General features: G+C 44.4%; 1 protein-coding gene across 3 annotated transcripts in view; it reads right to left on the bottom strand.

Moving 5' to 3' along the window:
- LOC126277966 (rhophilin-2) overlaps positions 1 to 14,613 on the bottom strand; it is a 1,086,271-nt gene that overhangs the window by 367,371 nt on the left and 704,287 nt on the right. The window lies entirely within an intron of this gene.

The following is a 14,613-nucleotide window of genomic DNA, read 5'->3' as shown; positions in this document are numbered from 1 at the left end:
CCAAGACAAAAGCAACAATTAGAACATATTTGGTTCTCCAATCAGTCAACTTTTCATGTATTCGGAAAAGTGTGGTGTCATAACGTTCGTATATGTGGTTAGGAATGCCCTAATGTTACACGTGAAATGGAAAGAGCGAGTCCCAAGGTCAATACGTGGAGCGGACTTACGCGCATATGTGCCATTGGTCCATCTGTTTCAACGAGTCCATCATCAACAGCGATATCTAGCTGAGCTGTGCCCCAATTGGAACACTTATATCCTGACGTCATAATCCAACATGTGGACCACCACCACCACCACCACCACCACCACCACCACCACCACCACCACCACCACCACCACGCTAATCCCTTTGTCCGTAAGTATCTGCATGAAAGATTTCCGTACATATGGATTGAACGAGATGGTGCAATTCCGTAAGCTGCCACGATCACTTTACCTCACAGAAAGAAACTTTCTATAGGATTTTGCACAGAGAGCCAGCGTTACGAACTTATAGAATTTGAGACACGTATTCGCAACGCGTTTGATCTTGCCCCTGTTGAGTTATTGGAGCTTGGATGGAGAGAAACTAACAGTAAACGGACGTTGTTCGTCGCACTATTGTTGCACGCAGTCAAGAATGTAAATGAGGAAACAAACCTTTACGTGTTGTCTTCTTACCGTCTGTTGTGTGTTAAGTTCTAAAGCTATTAATATCCGAAGTTTTAAAGACAATTTAGTGACACTTTATTATTGAAACGGGAGAAGTATTAGCGCAAATATTGCCTATTTCGAAGTCGCAAGAGCGAACATATTACTTGCCAATAATGGTTGTTATTGAGTAGTACACGCTTCACTAATACAGCTACACTCCGCAAGTCGCCTTAATCTATGGCGGGGGGCTCCTAGTGACGCAATGTCACTTCCCTCTCTCGTATTTACAGTTAGAAACACCAGCAGAAGTGCAATAAAACACCATTCCACTGAGAATATTAGAATTTGGAAGCGCTATTACTATCTCCGAAATAATGTCTTCATTTCTGTAAATGCACTTACGAAATAACGGCAGCACGATACGAGAGTCAGGCCTCAGACATTGTAGCGGCTGCACAGTCACGAGGTTTCCGCTAAGCACGGCGTGATACGATGAAACGGTTAGTCGACTGTGTGTAACTTGGGGAAGTAGCCCAGACAGAACGGGGCGCAATAAAGCCGTGAGTCAGTGGGCGGCGGCTACCGGAAAATCAATGAGCCGTCAAGGGCCTAGCGTGGGCGAACACGAGCCTGCAGCCTTGGGTTCGAGGTGGACCGAGACGGCGTTTGCAGCTTGGCCGGAGCAGCCCATGCTGTCTGGCCAGCGGGGATCACTCCAGCCACATTAACGAACGCGCGGATCCATGGTGGGAGAGGGTGGGGCCATGCACCCCTCCCTCACCACACTCCTCAAAAGAGTAAAAGTAGGGCACTACGTTTACATTAAAACACATACATAGTTTTTTATTATTATTATTAAAATCCTAGGCATCTGTGACACAAATGTGGGTACGGCGAGTGGGGGGGGGGGGGGGGGGGGGGAGGGGAGAAGAGGAAGGAACGGGTAGTTAGCCGAATACTGTGTTCCCCGCCCCGAAGAGAGCGCTGGATCGTGAACCCCATTTCCGTTCATGGCCGTCCATTTTGGAATGATGATGCTCATCACGGAGTAGAATCACAACATGACCGATATTTTTATACACTACTCGCCATTAAAATTGCTACACCGCGAAGATGACGTGCTACAGACGCGAAATTTAACCGACATTAAGAAGATGCTGTGATATGCAAATGATTAGCTTTTCAGAGCATTAATACAAGGTTGGCGCCGGTGGCGACACCTACAACGTGATGACATGAGGAAAGCTTCCAACCGACTTCTCATACACAAACAGTAGTTGACCGGCTTTGCCTGGTGAAACGTTGTTGTGATGCCTCGTGTCAGGGGCGGAAATCTGTACCATCACATTTCCGGCTTTGATAAAGGTCGGATTGTAGCCTATCGCGACTGCGGTTTATCGTATCGTGACATTGCTGCTTGCTTTGGTCGAGATCCAGTGACTGTTAGCAGAATATGGAATCGGTGGGTTCAGGAGGATAATACGGTACGCCGTGCTGGATCCCAACGGCCTCGTATCACTAACGGTCGAGATGACAGCCATCTTATCCGCATGGCTGTAACGGATCGTACAGCCACGTCTCGATCCCTGAGTCAACAGATGGGGATGTCTGCAAGACAACAACCATCTGCACGAACAGTTCGACGACGTTTGCAGCACCATGGACTATCATCTCTGAGACCATGGCTGCGGTTACCCTTGACGCTGCATCACAAGACATGAGCGCCTACGCAGGTGTAGTCAACACCGAACCTGGGTGCACGAATGGCAAAACGTCATTTTTTTCGGGTGAATCCAGGTTCTGTTTACAGCATCATGATGGTCGCAGCCGTGTTTGGCGACATCGCAGTGAACGCACATTGGAAGCGTGTATTCATCGCCATACCGGCGTATCGCCCAGCGTGATGGTATGGGGTGCCACTGGTTACACGTCTGTCACATCTTGTTCGCATTGACAGCACTTGGAACAGTGGACGTTACATTTCAGATGTGTTACGACCCGTGGCTCTATCCTTCATTCGATACCTGCGGAACCCTACATTTCAGCAGGATAATGCACGACCGCATGTTGCAGATCCTGTACGGGCCTTTCTGGATACAGAAAATCTTCGATTGCTGCCCTGGCCAGCACATTCTCCAGATCTCTCACCAACTGAAAACGTCTGGTCAATGTTGGCCGAGCAACTGGCTCGTCACAATACGCCAGTCACTACTCTTGATGAACTGTGGTATCGTGATGCATGGGCAGCTGTGCCCGTACACGCCATCCAAGCTCCGTTTGACTCAATGCCCAGGCGTATCAAGGCCGTTATTACGGCCAGAGGTGATTGTTCTGGGTACTGATTTCTCAGGATCTATGCAGCCAAATTGCGTGAAAACGTAATCACGTGCCAGTCGTAGTATAATATATTTGTCCAATGATTACCCGTTTATCATCTGCATATCTTCCTGGTGTAGCAATTTTAATGGTCAGTAGTGTACTAATTTCAGATACCACTGTCGTCTTCAGCCCGACGACTGGTTCAATGATTCACCGTGTTACTGTAACCTGTGCCGCTTCTCTGTCTCTGCATTACTACTCCAACTTATGTCCCGTTTAATCTGCTTGCTGTATTCATGCCTTCGTCTTCCTCTACAAAATTTACTCCCCATATTTCACTCCTTTACCAACAATTAACTAAAGCTAATGAAGTCTGCAGTCCATCTACCCCTTATTTCAATCATGTCGTGCCAAAAAGCTCTTTCATCCGAAATTAAGACTGAGTTCCTCTTCATTAAAGAAAATTTGTCAATAAGGAATATATATTTAAATGTTGGGTAGTAATTTCTGGAAGGTATCTGATTTGAAGCCCTGTGCGGAAGTGAAACATCGACGCTAAGCATTTCAAGCAAGGAAAGGAGATTTTGAAACGCAAAGCTAAAAAAAAAAAAGAAATAAAATGCTGAAGATCAGAGGGTGAATCCATTGACTAATGTGGTGGTCCTCAATAGAGTTGAGGAAAAACCAAATTATGAAAACGTTTGCCCACAGCATGGAGCGATACACCAAAAAACAGTGCCGAGAAAAAATTTGTGTACCTGGAAAGAACATACACCATTGATGACCTGCAGCCGTCTAGAACGATATTAGAATTAATTTTAATACCTTCAGCTGCTGACGAGCGTTGATATGTATCAACGGGGACAGGAGAAAATGTGTGCCCCGACCCAGACTCAAACCCGGGATCTCCTGCTAACGTGGCAGACGCTCTATCCATCTAAGCCCCCGATGGCATAGAGGATGGTGCGACTGCAGGGACTATCTCGCGCACGCCTCCTGCGAGACCCACCTTCCCACCTTTTCTGTCCACACACTACATTCGTAGTGTCCCACCTTAATATATTCATTACTCGTGGGAGACATTCGTCCTAAGTCTTAAGAGTTCGGGGGATGTGTGTGCATCCGCACAAAAGGTCATGGTCGGTATTGCCAGAACTATATACCGAAAGACACCATATCCATGTAAGTATGTAGTTCTTAGTTCTGGCAATACCGGCCATGACCTCCTCCTCTTGTGCAGATTAACAAACATTCCCCGAACTATTACGGGACTCGGTAAGAATTTCTTCCACGAGTAATGAGTGTGTTGGGCTGGGACACTACGAATGTAGTGTGTGGACATGGTGAGAATGTGGGTCTCGCGGGAGGCGTGCGCGAGATAGTCCCTATTCTTTGTGCCATCGGTGGCTCAGATGGATAGAGCGTCTGCCATGTGAGCAGATCCCGCGTTCGAGTCCCGGTCGGGGCATACATTTTCATCTGTCCCCGTTGATATATATCAACGCCCGTCAGCAGCTGTAAGTATTAAAATTAATTCTAATTTGGAAAGACTTAAGTCGATTTTGATCCCATGACGGCAAATGCCACCTGGGGGATAGTAGATGTACTGATAATGGTTTCAACGTCATCCGCCAACGGATAGCGTACTGTAGTAACTATCAGCTCGCCAGCTGTGTATACCATTTAACAGGGAACGCTCACAGCCAGGGGGCTAAGCGTGGTGCAAATGTGTGAAAGAAGCGGACAACCATGACACGGAGACGCACTCTTGCTTCCTACAGGCAACTTAGTGAGTATGGAAGGGGTCCAATTGTGGCCTCCCGAGTGAAAGGATTGTCCTTTCGGAGAATTGCTACGCAAATTGGGAGTGCTACGTCAGTTGTGCAACGACTCTGGTATCAGTAGTCACGTGGACATCCTGAACTTCCGTAGACGAGGTTCCGGACATCCATGCAGCACGTGCCAGAATAGTCGTATTCTAAAGGCAGCAGTGGCAAATCAGACGGCTATCCCACAACAGATAAGAGGGCTTGTGAGCCCGGATGTGTGAACACGAACTGTTTGTAACGGGATATTAGCAGTGGGACTACGGGCACGCCAACCTGTTGCCTGTCTTCCACTCATGCCACAGCATCGCCCTTGCGCGGCTGGACTGCTGCCGTCAGAGGATGAAATGGTGCGCTGTGGTCTGTAGCGATGAAAGCAGTTTCTTTCTGCACTCCAGTGATAGTCATGTGCGTTCTTCCAAGACACACTGGTGCCACCCGAGACCTTACGATCTGGGGTGCGATGAGTTACAACTCGCGTTCATCCTTGGTGTTTCTGGAAGGGACGCTAACCAGCGCTCAGTACGTGAAGAATGTTGTTCGGACCTTTCTTCTGCCGTTCTTGCAGCAGGGAGGTAGTGTGATGTGATAAAATGATTATGCTCGCCCGTACACTGGCCGTGGAACACTATGTACTCTGCAAGACGTGCATTAACTTCCCTGGCCAGTAGGATCTACAGATTTGTCTGCAATCGAGCATGTGCGGAGTATGACCGGACTAGAAGTGAAACGTGCGTCTAGTCAGCCAACAACTCTTACAGAACTACATGAACAGGTCGAGCAGGTGTGACATAACTTATCCCAAGACAGTATTCGCCATCTGTATGATGCACTGCCGCCTGTGGGGGTTCCACGACCGATTACACCACTTACTAGTACAGGTGTTCCAGCGTGGGTCGATACCTGGTCCCTCAGGACCGCTTGTGCTGTTCGTCTGTAAACGTAATCATTTCATGTATTACATTTGCACAGTTGCAACAATAAATCTTTTACTACTTGAAACCTCTAAAAGGGTTTATTATTGCCTTCCGGCAGTGTAGTTTTCCGACTGACGAGCGAAATATCGCCTCTTCATTACTTATCCGATCTACCCATATAATCTTCAGTACTCTTACCTGGCGAAACGTTTCAAATCATCTCTTTCCTTTAATTCAAGTAGTATCCACGAGCGTTCCCCGTAAAAGGCTACACTCAAACAAAATGATTCCTGATACATACTTTTATATTCTATTGTGTACTTTTGTTTTTCAATTAAGCTTCCTTTTTTTTATTGCCAGTCTACGTCTTATATTCTACCTGCTCTTGCCGGCAATAGTTACCTAGCTCGCGAAATGGCACCGACGTCTACTTTCAGCGTCTCATTACCTGAAGTTATTCACCAATCATTAACCGTCGAAATTCGCCTCGAGTCCAATATCTTCCTTTATCTGTCACATTTTGCAGGAGTTTTGGAAACGTGTAGGAATATTCCGGAAGACGAAGATGTCATTAAGACCACAAAATTGAAGTTCTAACTGGGGAGGATCGTGTCGCGGAATCGGCAGTATGTTTTTCTCCCTTCAAAGGAAGTATGCCGTCACTTTTCAAAAGGTTTCGGAAAAAAGAAGACGGAATACTTCAATTAGTATGAACGGCGGGGCTTCAATACTGCTGTTCTCAAATGGGAGACCCGTTCCCAAAGAACTGAGGTGCCTAGCTCAGTTGAATATTGCAAGTCTTCATGAAGATGTAATCAGCGTGGAGAGTATTGCAGTGGAATTAGATTGACGTCCCCTGCATGTACACTGATAAAAATGTAACTAACACCGAAAAATTTCTGCTGCAGAATACGAAGAAACATACAGATTTAAAACGCTCGTTGTACATTAAATAACTAATACAAAGGGGGACAAACAAGCCATCACTTTTCTGTCATCAGAAATTGAAAATTTTATTTCATTAAATTAAGACTGTTTTAATGGCACAAAAACGTTCAAACTGTTAGGGTACGGCTGAGGTGCCCTGGTAAATCAGGATGTGACCGCCCATTAACAGTGAATTTCCTGCATTAAGCGTCGCGCCGTTGGCAATTACAATTAATCATGCAACACGATGTTGCCGTCCCTGTTCACAATTTTAGGCTGCCTCGTGATGACTGGGTGTTGTGTGATGTCCTTAGGTTGGTTAGGTCTAAGTAGTTCTAAGTTCTAGGGGACTGATGACGATAGGTGTTAAGTGCCATAGTGCTCAGAGCCATTTGAACCACTATTTTAGGTGGTTTGTGCTATACGCGAACGAAAAATAACGTTACGAACGTCTTCCCCAAGTAACAAGGGACATAGCCACTTTTGAGGGTGATCAATATCAGCAATGTCAATGATTCATCAGAAATCAAGAATAATTAATAGTTTTCCGAACGGAAAGTGTAACAGTTGTCAAGTATATTCGATTCCCGCCGATTTGTCCCACGGTAACCCTTCTCCACTCAGTTTGCAGCTGTGTCTTTACAGAACATTGATGCAGAAGAAAAAAGCTGGTGGCCGGCTTCAGATGCGATGTCCTAGAAGCAGTGAAATATATATTCGTCCACCAACAACATACCTTCTAGCGTATAAAACCGGTGCTGGAGAACACACTTTTCTGTATTTAGTAGTACCTTCTTCATAGACTTCAAAAACGAATAACTCGCCCTCTGTGCGAAATCACCACCAGAAGTGTCAGGTGTATTTCAGGACACTTCTGGGACTGTTACCATTTACAAGATATACAAATCGGTAAGTAGACACTGTTAGTTCAGAGAGATTTTTTCATAGGCTGCTAATGAATAGGTGGCGTCCGTGGAAAATTTCTGCGATACGATGAAGATTTGTAGACGAACAGTGAAGGAAGATCTGGGTTTAAGCCCAGCCGACGACACACGGAGCACATGCAAAGACGGGACCAAGATAGTAACGGAAATCGAACGTGTCCTGTTTAAAGAAACCACCTTGTTCGCCTGAGTCAATTTAAGACAACTGCAGAAAACCTTGGTAGGATGATCGAAGGAGGATTTTAATCTACGTCCGTCCAAAAACGAAGCCACTGCCTTAACTACAGTTTCACCTCGCACTGAGATGAACTGCTCTTGGTAAAAAGATTGACAGTCAACTCAATACGAACGCATACAACGTAATGGGTATGAGGAGGAGTTTGACTTAAATGCGGTAGCTCGCTGAAGTCGTTACCAACAATAAAATATTTCAGTGTTACACGTGCACAAGAAATTAGTATTCACTGAACTAATTCTTTGAAGATCAAATTCACCCACTCAAGAAACTGACGAACTCTCCTTCAACCGATCGAGTACTGTTCATGGGCCTCGGATCTTGGCACAAGATTAACAGCAGTAGTGAAGACTAAGAAGATTGTGGGAGTAGTGTACCACCTTTAAGTCTAGTAATAATATTCTATATCCAGGAAACGACTGTGGGGAAAAGCGACGATGCAGCCGCACGTCAGAAAGGATATAATACTGTTTCAGGAAGTACCCACAGTAACATCAAATGAATTATCAGAAATGACAGGTGTTAAATTTGTAACAACCACACTCCATTACAAGTACGATAATATATTAATACCAGCGGCTTACAAAATGCTTAATACACACGACAGTAAAATAAGTATAGTTCGGTCTTGTACAGGAAGTCGTTCACACTGCGCGCACAGACTTTAACTAGAAGTGGATGGAGAACTAAAGTTATTCGTGCACTACGTTCCCTCTGGTACAGAGCAAGAGGCAACCAACAGAGCAGACAATACACTTCGAATAATGAAGCATGAGGTTCAGCAGAGCGACTTTCACTCAACGTGCTGCTTGAGTTGTTGGAAGCAGACGTCTGCTGGCGCCACGCAGTAATTACTGCTACTGCGCCAAGCGACGGCGCTAACAGGCCTGGCTAAAAAGGTTGTAAGGGCGACCTGCCTCTTGGTCCTAAACGCGTGAGGAAAGTAACTTTTTTCCTTAGTCCACAGATTCGTTCTGTGTACTTGTGGAGTGCCGTGAGGTCAGATTTGCTAACGCCGCTGATATTATATATGCAATTAGCAACTCGCGCGCATGCTCCCCCCCCCCCCCCCCCACACACACACTACAAAACACACACACACACAGACACAGACACAGACACACAGACACACACACAGACACACACAGACACACACAGACACACACAGACACACACAGACACACACACAGACACACACACAGACACACACACACACACACACACACACTATAAAGTGGATTACGTGGGCAGAAAACTGGCTAACAAAACAAAGTCCATCTCCTTCAGTCTTCACAGTCTCCTTCTCCGAACGCGTATCTATCACTGGCTGTAGTCTGTTTAAGCAAGGGTTCCCAAAAATTTACCCTGACGCAACACAGAATCCTGCTACTTTCGTGAGAAACCTTGTTTATTTCGAAGGTTAACAACATTTCAAAAATTCACACAACTTGTTTTATTCCTTGATTACATAAATTTTAAATGTTAACTGATAATATAGAAATCGTAATTATGTAAGTACTATCAAATGTCGAAAAAATGCCACGTTATTAACAGACTTTCGCGGAACACTTATTCCCGGTACACCAGGGTTCAGCGGTACACAGTTTGGAAAACTCTAAGCTAATGGTAGTCGAAAAGGAATGAATTATTACCTGATAATTACCTAGAGCCGTGAGACATGTAAACTGATCTCTCTGCCCGAATGTTATCCAGTAGCTCTGAAAAATGCCAAAGGGCTTGACACTGACAAACTTTTTAAAAAACTCCTTGGAATTATCGGTCTACTGGAGTTTTTAGCAACAGTAAACAAGAAAGGTTTTATATGCTGATGCACGAATATTTTCTTTAGAAAATGGTAATTTCGTAAATCTTAACAGAAGCGTTCGCGTATCTCTTATACTTCTGACTTTACGGCGTCCATAAATACACTGATCAAACTTTTGACAGAGGAAGAATTGCCTAACTATTTACAATGAAATTTAGGAAACTAACGACAGGCGTTTTACACCTTTTCTTCTCAAAGACAAGTACGAAGCGGTAACGTCAGCGCCACCTCGTTTGGTGAAATCTGTCATCGTCTTTACAAGAAAGACATCTTCGTGCAAATCGATTCAATTGCCAGTCAGTTCCTAAATCACCATCGGTATTTAGCAATCTCTTGTTGTGTACGGAAATGATGTCACGAGAAGAGCAGTCATTTCTAATTCTGCAATTGCCTGAAGCGTTGGCTACGTACTCGCGAACTGCACGTGGAGGCGCAGAACAAAGAGCGGGGGCGGACCAGTATCTGTGTGACGAAAGAGCGAGCGTATCTTCCTTGTTTACTTAGAACAGTCTTTTTTACTGGCAATTGCTCACTGTGGATTTTCCACTGTACAATACCTGTCTCAGCGATACGCTAACTGAATTCATTCCGCAAGTCTGACAACTACACTTTTTCATACGTCTCTGAATTTGTTTCTCTTTCCCCATCGTGAAACTATGAAACGAGTGAGGAGAGTCTGATTATACAACGGAAATATCTTACGTAAGACTATTGTCTGACTTTAGATTTTGCTCTTTCATTTGTGCATTTGTTACGGATGGGGGAGGCGGTAGGCAGTAGGAGAAAATCCGCTCCTCGATAGAAGGAGTAAATAGTTTTTGAACAGATAAGATTAAACAAACGTAGTAATAATTTTGAGTTTAAAACGAGATGGTAATTTTATGGTTTAAATCAAGACAATTCAATGTCTTATTAATATTTTTATAGGCAGATCATTTTACAAAACACTTAAAGACACAGGGGTAACGGGCCCGCTGTAGTAATTTTGTCAAAAATTGACATGAGATCGTGAATGTTAAAAAATATAGCTTCTTACAAAATATCTTGCATATAGCAACCTCCATGTTGATGTTGCTACAGGATAATGACATGAGTATTTTTTTACATAAAGTATACGAAAAGATGATTTCTATAAGGGAGAACAGATAAAAAAACAACAGAAGCGGCGTCGTGCAAGAACAAAACGAAGCGATGGGATGGAATGGGTAGGCCGAGGCGAGTAAAATAGTTAGCTATGGCAAGAAAACGGTTTGTGTCCCAACGAATTTCAATTTTCGGGACTACATTTAAATTTCGGCGTGGACGGCAGACAAGTCAGATGCGCATAGGAGAAGGATGTGGTTGTACTCTTGTCACATGTAGACCAGCTGCGGGAACCGGATGAATTGGTACTGGTGTGGTTTGGGCAATGCGAAATGATGCAGGCGAAGAGCATATATCTCCAGGACTTAAAGGGAATGGTTTAATTAGGAAGGAGCAGAGATCTGGGAGCCAAGGCACAGATTAGAGTGTGATGAATGCGATGGTTTCAGGAAAGGATAATGGCAGATGGATGTAGCCCCAGCCTTATGTTTGGATCTGTGTTGAACTGTTAGAGCTTTTTAGGGCAGATATAGTGTCTACAAACAGCTCGACGAAGACCCAAGTCACAATCCAAGAATTCAGTTGCATTATACATTTATCTACACGAAATAATAACAGAAAGGATTACTCTTTCTATTAATATTGTTTACTTTTGAGATGTACCAGAAATAGCTTCATATTTACTTGTGTATACATTATCTTAACAGTATTCTGTAATGATTACTTTACTGCGTTGACATAATATGAAAGGACGTTGCAAGTACTTTGTTGTATTAATTGCAGTAGTTCCGCTCTAGCTGGCGACATTATGGGTTGGTTCCCAGCCGTAACGATGGTAGGATACAGTATACGTAGAACGGTTGGAAGGGGAAGGTGGTCGACCTGTGACCTGCAACGAAGATGGTATTGTGTAGTGCAAGAAACAGCAACAGGAAGTAATTAGGTGTGACTAGCTTCCAGCTTTATTATCACGAGTTCTTTTCTTTATGGCTTTCATTGAGTAAAATATAAACTAACAAGTCTCCAGGAGGTGGATGTTTTTCACTGGCAAGGACGCCTCCGGCGCCGTGGTTTTCAACGAACAGCAAAAAACAGGATCCGGCAATAAAGCACCGGGGTCGTAACTGGAAATAGACTTCGATTCTCTGTTTAAAAACCGTGAAAAATTTATTCTGTAATATCGATAATCTCCCAAGGTAACGCCCTGAAAAGTTCCTGCTACAGTATCGGGAGAATTTTTGCGCGCATGTTTCTCTCTTATAACGCCAGGAGTGAAGAAACGGATTAATGTACTGTCAACGCTGTAGTCATAAATGGTGCGCTAGCTGTAACTGGGGAAAAACTGAGAACCATCCCGAAATCTGCCTTTAATCGATTAGGTTTGAACGGACGTCCTCACGAATACGAGTCCAGCGTGTTACTGCGATACTTCGCTCAGCAGCACCCTTATGTTGTTTTCTTGAAATTCAGTAGGGCCATGAGCCGACGTGGAAGATCCTGTTGTCCGTTTTCCTTGCGAGGACATTTGCTAGGATTAAGTTCATGCGTATATCGTGCTTATCTTCCGCGAGGATTGATGCTCTCAATGTTACCCACTATGACGTACGGCTAGAGACGTACGCTAATGGCTGAAAGAGCAGAACTGACAATAAGACCTGGAAGTGCTTCCCTGGCCACTATATATATATATATATATATATATATATATATATATATATATATATGATGATGATGATGAAGGCAAGTGAGTTTTGAGGTATTGCGGGTTCATTTAACAAACGCAAAAGCGTGGCGGAGACCTCAACAAACTCCAGAGGCAGTGGTTATAGAGGTGTGCATAATGAATTTTTCTAGTATCAAAATTTCACAGAGTATGTTTCAATAAAAGCTACGCAAAATTTTACTTTCTACCACTTAAGACATCGCGAAATGATCACGAAGAGAAATGACAGGAGGATCAGCAGCGAATTGACGCATGGTGCACGGAATGGCAATTGAATCTCAATGTAGACAAGTGTAATGTGATGCGAATACATAGAAAGATAGGCCCCTTATCATTTAGCTACAAAATAGCAGGTCAGCAACTGGAAGCAGTTAATTCCATAAATTATCTGGGAGTACGTATTAGGACTGATTTAAAATGGAATGATCATATAAAGTTGATCGTCGGTAAAGCAGATGCCAGACTGAGATTCACTGGAAGAATCCTAAGGAAATGCAATCCGACAACAAAGGAAGTAGGTTACAGAACGCTTGTTCACCCACTGCTTGAATACTGCTCAGCAGTGTGGGATCCGCACCAGATAGGGTTGATAGAAGATAGAGAAGATTCAACGGAGAGCAGCGCGCTTCGTTACAGGATCATTTAGTAATCGTGAAAGCGTTACGGAGATGATAGATAAACTCCAATGGAAGACTCTGCAGGAGAGACGCTCAGTAGCTCGGTACGGGCTTTTGTTAAAGTTTCGAGAACATACCTTCACCGAAGAGTCAAGCAGTATATTGCTCCTCCTACGTATATCTCGCGAAGAGACCATGAGGATAAAATCAGAGAGATTAGAGCCCACACAGAAGCATACCGACAATCCTCCTTTCCACGTACAATACGAGACTGGAATAGAAGGGAGAACCGATAGAGGTACTCAGGGTACCCTCCGCCACACACCGTCAGGTGGCTTGCGGAGTATGGATGTAGATGTAGATGTAGACAGAAATTAGGGACATTACAGAAGTAGACCACCAGTCGTTTTTCTCTCTCATCATTCACGAATGGTACGGAGAAGGTGGAATACGTTAGCAATACTCTTAAGTTTCTCCGCCACACAACAGCAGTAGGCTTGAGTAATGCAGATGAAGCTGACGCACGGTGACATCGGAACGAGATTACCGCTGTCAGACGGGCGGGGATCACGGTAAGAGGACTGTGTCCTCTGCGCGTGCGAGGTACCCGTGACCAAGTCCTAACTTCAGTTGTCTCATTGTTAGCGTGCTAAGTGTGTCAATGCACGTAGTTCAGGCTTTAGCGCCAGATGGCAACACAAACAAGCTGCTGCTGCTACTCCTCCTGGTGTGTGGATAGTAGACATACGAACACCTGCTAACACACTTCCAGCAGCTCCAGCTGCTGTGTACGTGCTAATGGTGTCACACTGCACACTAACAGGACGTCCGAGTATGTGACTCGACAAGACGTGCGAACCAAGTTACAAGATTATAAAAAAGAGGTAGAGCATTTCGACCCGTAGCGAGCAAAAACGCCACAGACATCTGCGCGCCGTGACGTCATAACATGGCCTTACCTGGGTTGCACATTCTGTAAAACCCCAAAGTCTCAATGAGCACCCACGGAAAATTACTCGTTTAACGTCAGTCATGAGCAAAGACCACGGTAATTGCACCGTGTAAGAACGCATTAATCGTGCTCAAAGACGAAAAACGCTGTGGGTTTTTTTAGCCAAAAGATAATCACTTGCGGCGTGGATATCAGTTCGATGCAAACGCGCGGACTAAGTTAATGTGCAAATTGCTCAACAGTGTTCAGTTAATTTTCAGTCGAAAGATTATATACTGGCATAACACAAGTGCTGTTTCTTTGCCTGTAAAGACGCCCGATAGTGAAGAATTAAATGCTGTCTCTTCTCAGTGTGTGATACACTAAGAATCTGAGTCAGTAAGCTTTACCACTGGTGGGCTCTGCGTTAATAATAACTGCCAGAATGGGAGATGGCAGACGCTGCCATCACCGAAAAAATTTGTTGTACTAATGTGGTAACAGTGTGCGATGAGAAGGCAACCTCGGATGTTCTCCCGAATGCTGTTAAATACATTGCAGGATATACTGCTCTGAAATGTCAATCAACTGATCCATGACTGAACTTTCCAGCAGCAAAAAGTAAAG

The sequence above is a fragment of the Schistocerca gregaria genome, chromosome 6, assembly GCF_023897955.1.
Source record: "Schistocerca gregaria isolate iqSchGreg1 chromosome 6, iqSchGreg1.2, whole genome shotgun sequence".
Taxonomy (NCBI): domain Eukaryota; kingdom Metazoa; phylum Arthropoda; class Insecta; order Orthoptera; family Acrididae; genus Schistocerca; species Schistocerca gregaria.
Note: the sequence above shows the minus strand (reverse complement) of the source record. Positions and strands in the feature narration are given on the sequence as shown.